The sequence below is a fragment of the Suncus etruscus genome, chromosome 4, assembly GCF_024139225.1.
Source record: "Suncus etruscus isolate mSunEtr1 chromosome 4, mSunEtr1.pri.cur, whole genome shotgun sequence".
In the NCBI taxonomy this organism is placed as follows: Eukaryota; Metazoa; Chordata; class Mammalia; order Eulipotyphla; family Soricidae; genus Suncus; species Suncus etruscus.
Window position 1 is genome coordinate 23463983 of NC_064851.1, and position 13879 is coordinate 23477861.

The 13879-nt window shown below is 37.4% G+C and overlaps 1 protein-coding gene across 3 annotated transcripts in view; it reads right to left on the bottom strand.

The window, feature by feature from the left end:
- Positions 1–13879, bottom strand: part of KAZN (kazrin, periplakin interacting protein) — a 1232668-nt gene that overhangs the window by 1069299 nt on the left and 149490 nt on the right. The window lies entirely within an intron of this gene.

The following is a 13879-nucleotide window of genomic DNA, read 5'->3' on the forward strand; positions in this document are numbered from 1 at the left end:
ACAAGAATTCAAGTCTAAATTCAGTCCCTTTTTCCCATATACTGACCCAGGGAGTTAAGGCAGAACAAACAGCAAGGAAAAGAAGCCTCAGAAAAAAAAAATCCACGATTTGCTTTATGTGAAAGCATTGGAAATATAGCATTTATATATCCATGTGGTAATAACTTTTGGTAGACTTAGAAAATAAGAAGATACATACACACTGAATGTGCATGGAGAGATGTGACAACCTGATGTGCAAACTGAGTGCCCAAGAATTGCCCACCAGCTAAATGACTAATAGTACATCCTACTAAGCAATCGCTATGAAGTGCTTATGGTATTCTAGAACTTTCTGTGCTGGCTTCAAGAATTTTTAATATGTTCAGTCGTAAAGGCATTTTATAAAATAATCCATACTCTGTGATCCTGCATTTGTTCAGAATATATATGTGATTTAACACTAAATTCCCAAAGATCACAAATAGATACAGATGATGCAGTTATGAATGATGGGATTATAGTAATTCAGATATCTATTGCATTGCACTTATATATTTTCTGAACACACAGTTTTATCATAGTCTACCTTTAAGATTTAAGTATAAAATATGAGAAGAAACCTGTTCTTACATAAACCAGCACCCTGTCACAGTCTGTTTTTTTTTTTTTTTTTTTTTTTTTTTACAAAAGTGGATTACAAATCTTTCACAGTAATTCTTTAGGTACATAGTGACATGGAATCAGGGGCCTTTCCAACACCAATGTTGTCTTCCCTCCACCCCTGTTCCCAGCATACATCCCATAGCCCCCTCCTTTACCACCTGGGCTGCCAAAACAAGTGGATTCTGTTAAGAATATGCAGGGGTTTTGCTTGCTGCAACACTTCTTGAATTTCACCACGAGGAGTAAATATAGGATTTGACTCCTGGATCTGAATTTGTTTTTCTTAAGATGGCTCTTTCTCATACCAGCTTTGTCCCCCACCCAAATGGCTGATGTTCCTACATGCATTGCACCTGAAGTCACCTGAACTGAGACAAATGCTTCTGACCAGAGTCCTTTCTTTCTCTCTGCCAGACTCCAACTTTTCTCTGAAAAGTATTCTTTGTACCTTCTTTCTGCATGTGCTAATTCCTGTGTCAGAGAAGTTCCTTTCTTCCAAAAATCTATCTAGAAAGCTTATCTTTTGAATCAAAACAATTTATGTGAGATGAACATCTATGAAACTTTCCAGGCATTCTCAGAGAATTGCTCCCTAAAACTTTTGTATTTACCTCTTGTCAAAATGAATCTCAGATAGACCTGAAGTACTTCACTGCTGAGAGATGCCTCTAAGAGAATATTTTCATTTACATGAGAGGAAAGGCCTGGACATTTTTAATGGGGTCACCCTCAGAGGTGCTGAGAGAGGTACACTCCCAGTAGTATATGAGAGATGGTACTCAGTGTTGGAAGTGCCAATGGGGGTCTCTGAGCCTGCTGTTGGTGTCATGAGCTCAGCTTACAGTACTAGGAATTTACCTCCTGAGGTAAATTATTAGGCATGCACTAAACCACTTGAACTAACCTTATGGACCCTACTGAAGGGGTATTTGGTGTTATTTTTTGCTTTTGTTTTGCTATTTCTGCATCTCATATCCAGGCATACTAGTTAAGGAGATAGGGAGAAATTACATCTGTTCTAGTCTTTGCTTTGGAACAGGTGAGTCAACTTCTGGTTTATATTTCCTGAGGATATTTGGAGGACCTAAGAAACAGCCTTTAGTTGGAAGTACTCTAAGGTTCATTACCTTCTGAATCCATAACTTTAGAATCAAGGAAACTGTATATACCACCAATAGTATCTAATGGCTAACTTTTATCAGTTACCTCCACCTCTGACTCCTCCAATAGCAGCACATTACACCATTATGGAACTTACTGCCTGCCTATCTTCTCTACCCATGAAACTAGGAACACGTAGCCTAGAAAATATTATGGTTATATGTCTTGGTAACACTGTAGGATGAGAAAAAAGGTATGGATTAGGGACAAGAGAAACCAGTTCACTTTATCAAGGCTCTACATTGGGTATAAAAAGAGGAAACTTAAAGTTTCTGATTCTTAAGGCTGGAGTGGGTAGGGCATTTAAATTGCACAAGGCTGACCCAAGTTCAATACCCAGTATCCCATATTGTCCCCTGAATAATTCCTGAGTGCAGAGATAGGAGTAACTCCTGAGCACCAGCATTTATTGCAACCCACAAAAAATATCTTCTGATTCTGTCATCTCTCATTTAGGGTAGAAACTTGAGGGCCTCCCAAGCAGTGCTGAGAACAGAATCTTCCATCATTGTCATTTGTCCAATGAATATTATGAAGATGTCATCACAAGACCAACTCTGTCTTTGGAGTGAATTGCTTTCACAGTCTTTATGGGTAAAGATAGGGCAGCAGGCCAGGCCTCATACCATAATTATATAGAGAGCCTGATGATGAAGGAATAATTGGATTGGTGACATTGTGCATTCTATTCAGGCATTTTAATGTCCCCAGTGAACCATGAACTCTCTCCTGTCTGTGTTTAACTCCACCAGTGCTGATCTGGGGCAGTATGTATATAATCTAGGAGAAAAAAAATACCAAATTTCACCAACCAACATTAATGGCCACTAGAATTTCAAGCACAGAACATTTAATTCAGAGTGTGAAATGGCAAACGCTTTGTTCAGTTGAAAAACAAAGAACCAAATTGTGCCTGACCCAGAGCGACACCTTTGAATTATGCCAATTGTTAAGTATACTCTGCATGCATATAATTAATCCAATTTGGCTCTGTGAAAAAGAAATCACTTCCCTTAATGATGCAATATTAGAAGTAACCAATTCAGTCCTTAACCCACATTCTCTTGTTAGGAACAGCCACATTAGATGATGTCTCCTGAGAACCCTCAGAAAGTTTTTGTGAAAGCACAGGGGGGAAAGAAAGAAAAAAGATTAGCTATAGGGAAATACCAACTAATCTCCTCCTGCATTTAAATTGACTTCTGATCACATACATTGCTTTTTCCTTTTGTGATGTGGGCCCAAGTCTAGCTTTGCCATTATGTACAGCCATTTAATACAGACTATTTGACAAAGCAAGGTAAATGGAACATTTATCTATTACTTACAAAAAAGATTTACATTTAGATGACATTCTTAGTATAGCTAATAACTTAGTTTAGAAATCAAAGCACACAACCAAAACACAACCAAGCTGGCCCCCACATCTTCCCAGCCAAGAGATGTAGGAAGATATAACTTCCCACTGTCCTGCATTGTCTGGGTAAAAAGGCAAATCTGCTGTCCCCAGCACTGGAGCAGTGCAAACTGAGTTAATAGAGAAATAGCTACTGCGTACCAGGTTTACTTTACTATACAAATTCTTTCTATTACATGTATGTAAAGAGGGAAGAAGAGAGAGCCTGTTTTAGAAAGAAGAAAATTTCAATTTCAATTTTTCAATTTATTCTAGTTTGCTTGACATAAATGGAGTTCTAAATTTTTCAAAGGTGGCTGTTAACTTCATTAATAAGCCAGTGGTGGTGGTTTTTGGAGGAAAAGAAGAGATGTGTGTGTGTGTGTGTGTGTGTGTGTGTGTTTATCATCTTCCAGGAACACTCCATAGCTAACAAAATTAAACCACTAGTCCTTTGGCTAGTATCTGCAAGATCTTAAAGCCTGGAGCCAGCGAGATAGCATGGTGGTAGGGCATTTGTCTTGCATGCCGAAGGATGTAGTTCGAATCCTGGCATCCCATGTGATCCCCAGTGCCTGCCAGGAGCGATTTCTGAGCATAGAGCCAGGAGTAACCTCTGATTGATGCCGGGTGTGACCCCAAAACAAACAAACAAACAAAAGATCTTAAAACATTGTTTCTTGTAAACTTGGGCTCTAACATTGCCCAAAAGTGAGTCTCAGAACTCAGTAGAAGTGAAGGAAGCTAGACCACAGTCTTTGCTGTTTTCAGGATCTTCACAGGGGATGGTATTCAAGATTCTGCTTTGACACCTAATACTACTCTTTATCTTACTGTCTAATTTCAAATTTAGACTCAAATTTGAAGACAAAAAAGTAGCCCATTTTAGCTTGTATTCAAGTGCTATTCTTGTCCATGTTGAAATAATTTATGGTGTCAAGGAGCCCCATCCCATTGCTGTCTTCTCATTGAGCATTATCTTGTTTTAATGGGTTCATTAGTACATTAGAGACAGACAATATCAGTGGACTTGAACATCATGACACCCACTATAAATACTTCTATCAATTCAACAGAAGCCACTATGTGCCATGTATAGTGCTAGATAGGGAGGAGACCCAGAAATAACATGCACAATCCACAGGGAGACTGCAAAATGATGAATACATCCAGGATTCAAAAATCATTAGAAGAGCAATGTGTTTAAAATCCATAAAAGCACTGGTTTAAGCATGTGAACAAGCTATAATAAAACAGAAGGAAAATAAAACAAAAGAAAGAGAAAGAGAGGAAAGAGAAAGAAAGAAAGAAAGAAAGAAAGAAAGAAAGAAAGAAAGAAAGAAAGAAAGAAAGAAAGAAAGAAGGAAGGAAGGAAGGAAGGAAGGAAGGAAGGAAGGAAGGAAGGAAGGAAGGAAGGAAGGAAGGAAGGAAGGAAGAAAGGAAGAAAGAAAGAAAGAAAGAAAGAAAGAAAGAAAGAAAGAAAGAAAGAAAGAAAGAAAGAAAGAAAGAAAGAAAGAAAGAAAGAAAGAAAGAAAGAAAGAAAGAAAGAAAGAAAGAAAGAAAGAAAGAAAGAAAGAAAGAAGGAAGGAAGGAAGGAAGGAAGGAAGGAAGGAAGAAGGAAGGAAGGAAGGAAAGAAAAAGGAAAGAAAAGAAAGAAAGAAAAAGGAAGGAAGGAAGGAAAGAAAAAGGAAAGAAAAGAAAAAGAAAAAGGAAGGAAGGAAGGATGGATGGATGGAAGGAGGGAATGAAGGAAGGATGGAAGGAAGGAAGGAAAGTTAAAAAATTATAATTGAGTTTACTAAGAAGTCAGGGTGGAAAGAAGTAGGGAATCTTGGATCACTGATGGGGGAATATTGACACTGGTGGTAGGTTTGAGACTGGACCATTAAATTATTAAAACTCCATTATCAACCTGTTTGCAAATAAATCATACTGAGTAAGTAAAACAAAGAACTAATAGTGTGAGAAATAATAATCTAATGGAACTGGAAATGGAAGTATTAGGTGGACAGGTGAAATAAATAGTTCATTTAATTGGCCACTTGAAATATCACCCACAGGAAAGGTATCAGTCAAAATAAATAATGGGTGTTGGTGGGGGTGGAAGATAGCAGGAGATAAAATGAAGCCCTCAGACAAGCAACACTCTCTTTGCTCTCTCACCTATACCCAGATAGAGAACTGGTCAGCAAGGATCTCACTCATATGCACCTGGCTGTGGGCAGAGTCTAAGGAAAACTGAAGGGCAAGGATATTGTTTTAGTAGTTCTAAAGAAGCCCAGCAACAAGAGCCAGAGTGATGGTGCAGCGGTAAGGTGTTTGCCTTGCATGCGGCTGACCCAGGATGGACCACGGTTTGGTACTCCCATGTCCCATATGGTCCCTCAAGCCAGGGGCGATTTCTGAGCTCATAGGCAGGAATACCCCTGAGCATCACAAGGTGTGCCTCCCAAAAAATAACAAACAAGCAAACAAAAAGGAAGCCCAGCAACATGTTACAGTCTAAGCAAGGAAAAAGGAATTAAAGGTTTCCAGACTAGGCATTCTATTCAGTGGAATAAAGAACAGTGTAGGGATAAGACTAGGCCACTATACAGTGGGGGTGAAGAGAAATCAAGGGAAATGACTTAAAATGTAATTTGAACCAAGAATGAACGAACATTTGTACATGGTAAAAGGAGAGGCCTGGACATTGAGGAGGAACCTGCATTCTTCTACTTGAATTGCCCAATAAATTTTTCTTCTTAAGAATATGAGTTTTGGGGCTGGAGAATAGCATGGAGGTAAGGCATTTGCCTTGCATGCAGAAGGACGGTGATTTGAATTCCGGCATCTCATATGGTCTCCTGAGCCTGCCAGGAGCAATTTCTGAACGTAGAGGCAGGAGTAACCCTGAGCACTGCCAGCTGTGACCCCCGCTCCCATAAAAAAAGAATATGAGTTTTGTAAACAAAGCTTTCAAACAATTTTCAAGACTTCATGAGCTCATGGATAAATCCACTTTTACACTGTCTTTAAAAAAAAAAAAGAAAGAAAAAAGAGCAATAGTAAGAACAAAAGAATCCAGGGTCTGAAGTTGTATTGCATTTATCTGAAGTCTGTTTACCCACAAGCTACCCACAAAGAGCTGTTCTCTGTCATGAAACTGGAACTTAGTAAATATCAACTGTCATCATTATTTACAGCAGGACCATTTTTTGCTATCATTTTAGACAAGGTCAGAAAGCACATAAATCTTTAACTTGTTAAGGAAATAGGTTACATTCAAAAGGCAATGAAGATCCATGAACAGAGTTGAATCAGGGTATATGAGGTATAATTAGAATGGAAACTCAACAACCCAGATGTTATCTCTATGCAAAAAAGATTGGAAACAGATTTAAAAAGGTTACAGTGTGGTTTTAGCATGAAGCGTGTATAATAGGGATAGAGTTTGGTGCATATACAGAAGACGGAAGGCAATAGGCAGACAGGAGTTGAATCTTAACTGTACCATCTCTTTTTATATGAACATGTGTCAATAATTTAGACATCTTACATCTTTTATTTTCTGTATACCTATGTATAGTTTGAGAAGAATAAGAAATGTACCCAGCACAATTTGAATTAAACTGAGATGTATGAGCCTAGTGGGAGTCATTGTGGACAGAGTTTAGACTAAACAGCACCATTTTGAATTGAATTTAGGTGTGTGAGTCTAGCAGGAGTGACTTGGGCTGTGTGCGGAGTTTGGACTTAAAGTGCCATTTTGAATTGAACTGAGGTATATGAACCCAGCCAAGAGTGCAGCCACTTTGTTTCACTCTATGGCCATGCATTTCTTCTAGTAAAGGAGCCCCACCACAACACATAAAAAATATCACCACACAACAGAGGTCACAATGAGAACAAAACACAGAACCCCACTATAGACAATAGACATTTGGGATAAAAGGAACAAAACAAGAATCACTGGAATCCCAGAGGGCCAGGAAGAAAACTCCTATGAAGAAGCAACAAAGACATCATCACTGAGAAATTTCCTGAGCTGAAAAATTCTTGCACTCACATCCTGGATTCCTGAAGAGTACCAGTTGAAGATCCAAATTAAAGCACCCCAAGGCATATCCTACTCAGAATGGTGAAAAACATAGATAGAGATAAATTACTGAAAGCAGCAAGATCAAAAAAGGAAATAGAAACAACCAAGATGCCCCTCAACAGATGAATGGCTAAAGAAACTGTGGTACATATACACAATAGAATATTATGCAGCCGTCAGGAGAGATGAAGTCGGGAAATTTTTCTATAAATGGATTTCATGGAATCTATTATGCTGAATAAAATAAATTAAAGGGAAAGAGATCAACACAGAATAGTCTCAATCATCTATGGGTTTTAAGAAAAATTACATACATTACTATAATAAGGGCCCAGAAACAATAGAGTTAAAAGCTGGAAGGGCTGGAAAGACCAGCTCACTATTTGAAGCTCACTACTGAGCTACTCTTAGGGAAATAACTACACTAACAACTAGAATGACAATGTTAAAGAATGAAAGAAGTAGAATGCCTGTTGCGAATACAGGCAGGGGTTGGGGGGCAGAGGGGGTATTGGTGTTGAGAATGTTGCACTGGTGAAGGGGGTTATTCTGTTTATGACTGAAAGTCAACTATAAACATGCTTGTATTCATGGTGCTTAAGTAAAGATTTATCTTTTAAAAAGTCCTACAAAAATCCATATTCAATTATAAATATATTCCACAATAAAACTTTGATTTCATTAAAATCTTATAAAAAAGGGAAATACAAAGAAATAAACTTAAAATTTACAGCAGATTTATCACAAGCAACTCTCCAGGCCCAAAGGCAGTGGCGGTATGTTATAGACACCTATGTTTGATTCTTAGATTACTCCCAGTTTACCCTTTTCCTCATCTCACCTTTTGGGAGTTGTAACGCTCCCTAAGTTAATTAGCATAAATAGCCTTAACTCCATTAACCCTGCCCCTCAGGTAAATTACCTTTGTTTGTTAACTCTGGCTAATAAAAGTTGGCAGGGAAAGCTGCTCAGCTTAGATACTGACTGGCTCAGCTCTATCTAAGAAGATGCTTAACCTCCGAGGCTTTACAAACTTTCTCCCATGACTCTGTTTCTTGTTAGATGTTCCTACTGCCTGACCCATAAATCCCAATGTTGGAACAAACATGAACACAGCAAATACTGTGAGACTACAGACTGTAGCCATCACCTTCCAGGAAACCAGCCTACACATAATAATGCCCTAACAGGGGCTTGAAAACTTTAGAACAATGAGTGGGATAAAAAGTTTTCTGAGGTATTGGGTAATTGACAAAACCAGTATCATCATATCAGCCCCCTCTTGCTATGCTGAATGTCCTTTACTATCTACTGAATTGTTAGCATATATAATCCCTTTACTGAATTTACTTATGCTGCCCTTGGGTATTTAACAACATTTTCCATGAAGAACCGAACATAGCATGTTCATTAAAAACTATCCCATGCACATGCCAAAAGAAAGAAAGAGTAGTTTTACAATAATGAAGAGTCTTACTCAAAATACTTTCCCAAGACTGGTACTGGATAGAGTGGGTTGAGGCAAATTGTATTAGTGATGATTGCCAAGTGTGTGAAAGATACAATAGTGAAGAGTTCTCACTGAAAAAGGCTTTTCCAGGGCTGGTACTGGACCCAGAGAGATGAGCATTGTGGATGCAGATAAGTTGGTCCTGGCAATCCAAGTCATGGTACAGTTAAATGGTTTAATGTTTGGAATGATTATGAATTTATTAACAGGAATGACACTAAAGAGGATGTCTTTGTTCACTAGACAGCTATAAATAGAAATAAACCCCAGAAGTATTTGTGCAGGATTGGAGATAGGGAGACTGCAGTTTGATACTGTGATGCACTAGAAATAGAAGTGAATTACAATTAGACACAGAAAAATCTATAATATATCTAACATATAAAAAATCTAAAATCTAAAATATAACATATTGTAAATTAAACAGCTCACTACTGAACAACTGGTGGGTCAGAGGAAAAAATCAAAGAAGAAATAAAATGATCCTTAGAAATGAGTCAGAATAAAGACACAAATTATCAGAATTTGTGAAACACAGCAAAAGTGGTAGTAAGAGGAAAATGTATAGCTTTGCAAGCATTCATCAGAAAGGAAAGGGCTACATAAATAAACTTAATTGCAAAGCTTAAAACATTTTAAAAGGACCAATACAAGAAATAAAATCTAGCAGACAGAAGGAAATAATAAAATTTAGGGAAAAAATTAGAGAAGAAATTAATGAACTGAAAACCCAACAGCAATCCAAAAGATCAATTAAAGCAAAAGTTGGTTCTCTGTAAAAATAAACAAGACCGATAAACTATTAATAAGACTCACAGAGAAGGAGGGAGAAAACTTAATAAACTGAATCAGAAATGAGAAGGGGAGGTCAGTACAGATACTGCAGAAATTCAGAGGGTAATCAGAGATTATTTTGAGAGATGATAGAGATGAGTATCAAGAGGACCAGTCCTTGATAAGAAGATTGTCACGAAGAGTGGTGAATGCTGTTAGTGTACTGAATGGTCCACCATGACAGTGTTTGTTGGAACTGATCACTCTAGGTAAGAACTGTGTTATATAAGGGGATAAAGTGATATACATAGTACCCTTAATTATCAATTATGAAAATCATAGTATCCAACAAGAAGAGAGAGAGAGAGAGAGAGAGAGAGAGAGAGAGAGAGAGAGAAGTAAAATGCCTGCCCCAGAGGCAGGCACAGAGGGTAGTGGGAGGAAAACTGAGGGCATTGATGGTGTGAACTGTGCACCAAAATATTTAAAAGGGGGAAAAAAGTTATATAGAGAGAAAGACAAATAAGAGAAGAAGATGTATTTCCCAGAGACAGGAAAGGGGACGGCATTGAGAAGAGTGTGAGGAAAATTGGGGACATTGGTGGCAGGAAATATGCACTGGTTAAGGTTTGTACATTGTATTATTGTACCTCAGTCATGAACAACTTTATTTTAAAAATTTGTATTATGAACAACCTTGTAACCAAGGTGTTTAAATTAAAACATAATGTAAAAGTTAACACATGAAAAAATGCAACCAGCTTCAGGGTTGACATAAATATTTAGTCTGTGAACACATGTGATATACTTAAATTAGATGCTGGCACTGAGTAATCACTTACCCAAGGTTGATTACTGATTTAAGAAATGACAGGGCTCAGTGACCCATTCCACAGATTATGATGTAGCTTTCTGAAAAGGGAGTCCCAGGATGAGTAGCAGGGAGGGACTGCCAAGAGGGATGAAGGTTTCAAGTAAGTATTTAAAACCCATCAGTCATCAAGACATTATATATAATTTCCAGTATTAATAAATGTTTTGTCTGGGAGGAAAGGTTTGGTGTGTTCAATAAGACTGTTGTTAAGGGCTGGAGAGATAGCATGGAGGTAATGCCTTTCATGCAGAAGGATGGTGGTTCGAATCCCAGCATCCCATATGATCCCTGAGCCTGCCAGGAGCGATTTCTGAGTATAGAGCCAGGAGTAACCTCTGAGCGCTGCCGGGTGTGACCCAAAAAACAAAAACAAACAAACAAACAAAAAGACTATTGTTAAGTATATGAATATGGTTTAATTGAACAAAAAAAAAACCAAATATTTTACATATGTTTTCACCAGTACAAAATTCCAGAAATTCCACATTGAAGACAATGCTCAGGAAGAAGGAAGGTAGACCACATACTTGGTTCTTCATCTGATGCTGTCAGCTTTTTGTCCTTGAAGCAGTTTCAAGAAACTTCTAGCAACTCTTGAGATAAAAGTAATGCCAAGGAATCAGTCACAGTATCAAAGCTACAACATGAAATATGTTTCCATGACAACTCAGCTCCATTATTTTCAAATCCTATGGCAAAAGTCTAACCAGCAACAGTACTAAATATGGGTAGAATGCAATGCTTACTGCCCATTTTTTAAAGGAAGGGGCTATGTATATCCGAAAAATATATCTTCTTGCTTTCCTTGCAAATTAGACAAATTTAAGCTTGTCTAATAAACTTCCCTAAGTGTTTCTAGAACAAAAAAAATCATTCTTTCTACTTTGTACAATAAAATGCACTGCTGTTGATCACCTGCAATATTTCTATAGAGTATTTATCATTTGGCCATAGTGTTTCTCTCTCTCTCTCTCTTGCACTCTGTGTGTGTGTGTGTGTGTGTGTGTGCAAGCATGCTTGATCTGTGCTTAGGGATCAATCTCAATAGACTTAGGAGACCATATGTAGTGCTGGGGATTGAACCAGGTTGGCTACATACAAGGCAAGATCAGGTAATGCAAGCACCTTACCTCCTGTACTAAGCTAGCCACTCTCAAGGAATGAAATCAAGAATCCTAATGAAGAAGGAAACGAAATTAATTGTTCTAGGATTTCTGTTTGTTTATTTTTTAATTTGATTGTATTAACTTAAGTCCCTAATAAATTCAGTATATTAATTTAGACATAGCATTTTGATATATTTCTATGCACCTCTAAGCCCAACTCTATGAAATAAATGCTTGTCAGCTAGATTATAAGTAAATAGCAGTCATGTCTCCAAAGATTAGTCTTATAATTTAATTTTCCAGATTGTTTGTGGAAATCCTACAATGACTTTTCAGTCAATACCTGAAAGTTTTGAGGAAGGAAGGTATTACATCTATTTTTAAGCCAGGAGAAAGTTTGGCCACAAAATAGACTAGAGATTTGTATAAAGACCTTAAAAAAGTCAGGATCTTAAAATAAATATTCAATAAATGCCCTCAGTTGCTGGGACAAGAGGCATAGCTGCTGCTTTAGAGATGATAGTAAATTCAATTTTCATACATACATAAAACAGCTAGTTCCCCATATACTTGTAAAAATCCGTGAAGTCATTTCTTTTTAGCACCCTGTCCTTAAATCTTTAGTAACTCATGGTGCTTCATTCTTTACCCTGTCAATAAATATCCATCTGTTCAAGTTAGAGAAGTGGTTATAACTTTAATGTGTGACTCTGCATGTGTGTACTAGCATGTACACACATAACTATGGAAAGTGTAACATGTATTGACTTTTTCCTTTCTGACTCTTTCAAGACAAACTAATCTGAAAATTGTATAATTATGCAATTTTTCATATTTTATTTTTGGGAGATAAATACTTGCATTTTAAAAAAATATTTAATTTTAGGGACTGAAAGATAATACAGTGGCAGGACACTTACCTTGTACATATCAAATCCTTATTCTATTGTTGGCTATAGAAATGGTCCACTGAGTCCCACAGGAGTGATTCAGAGTGCAGAAACAGGATTAAACCCTGAACACCACCTAGCGTGGTCCAACTCCCCAACAAAATAAAATTTTTGTTTTTATTTTAGACACCATGATTTATAATTCTACAATATTGTCAATGATGAGGTTTTATGTGTTCAACATTCTGATATCACCTCCAACTAGAGTGTCTATTTCTCTCCACCACTGTCTCAAGGTCACCCTCTCATGCATACTCCTACATAAATTTGCCCAATCCAGGTTCAATCCCTGGTACCTCATCATATCATTCCCAAAGCCTGTCAGAAGATGAGTTGTATATTATCAAATCACATGTATCAGTGATGCCAGGTGTGAACTAAAATCCAAGAAGGAAGGAAGGGAGGAAGGAAGAAAAGAAGGAAGAAAGGAATTTCTAGGCAGACTTTTCTTGAACCTTTCTCAATTCCCAGAACTTAACATAGAAGTAGGATTCACTGGACACATGATTAGCTCATGGAAAAAAAATTACTCTTAAGATCTATGAGTATGTATTGTATCATATCTTAGGTTATGATGTGAATAAGATTCTGGAACACCCAATTTGAAAACCATAATTGCTGAATGATTTTCAAAAACCTATACATACCCATCAACCTGATAACAACTCCACTTGCTGACAAATACAAAGAGTAGTCCAAAAAACCATCAGTGGCCTCCACTTATATACAGTTTTCTAGACACAAGTTTCACTATAAAATAACTAATTGTGGCCCAATGCTTAAAGAAAAAAGGACAGTACATGTTAAAATCTGTACACAAAGAGTTCAGAGAGAGAGAAGCTGCTTCAATAAGATTAGCAAGGCTCACACTAATACTGGCAACTCAGTTCCCCTCCAGCAAATGGCAGATTCAAGAAACATAATCTCATTTGGAGGAACCAGTTATCCCATATTTCTACAAAGACTGAAAAGAGAGAAAGGCAAAAGCTGGGTCATTTAAGGCCAGATGAACTCATTGGCATGTCTAATTCTTCTCCATGACTAACCCTTGGGAACTACAATTTCTGAAACCAGTGCTGCAAAGTTGCTGGGGAAAGGAGTTACCATCAGCCTTCCAGAGATAGTTGAGTGATGAAGAAGAAATAAATTAAATGGAGAAAGGAAGTTATTCGACACAAGATGCTGCATTAGCAGTACTGCTTGCCCTTTCAATATTTTGGGTTACATTTTTAATTTTCAAAAATCCAAATGGTTACAATTATAAGTTAACTATCTGACAAGACAGCTGACTATAGGCCTGTGAAAAGCAATTATTCTGACATTGATTACCTTCTACATAGGACAGAGTATTGTAATTGCGGTTTGCTGGAAGCTATTGCAAC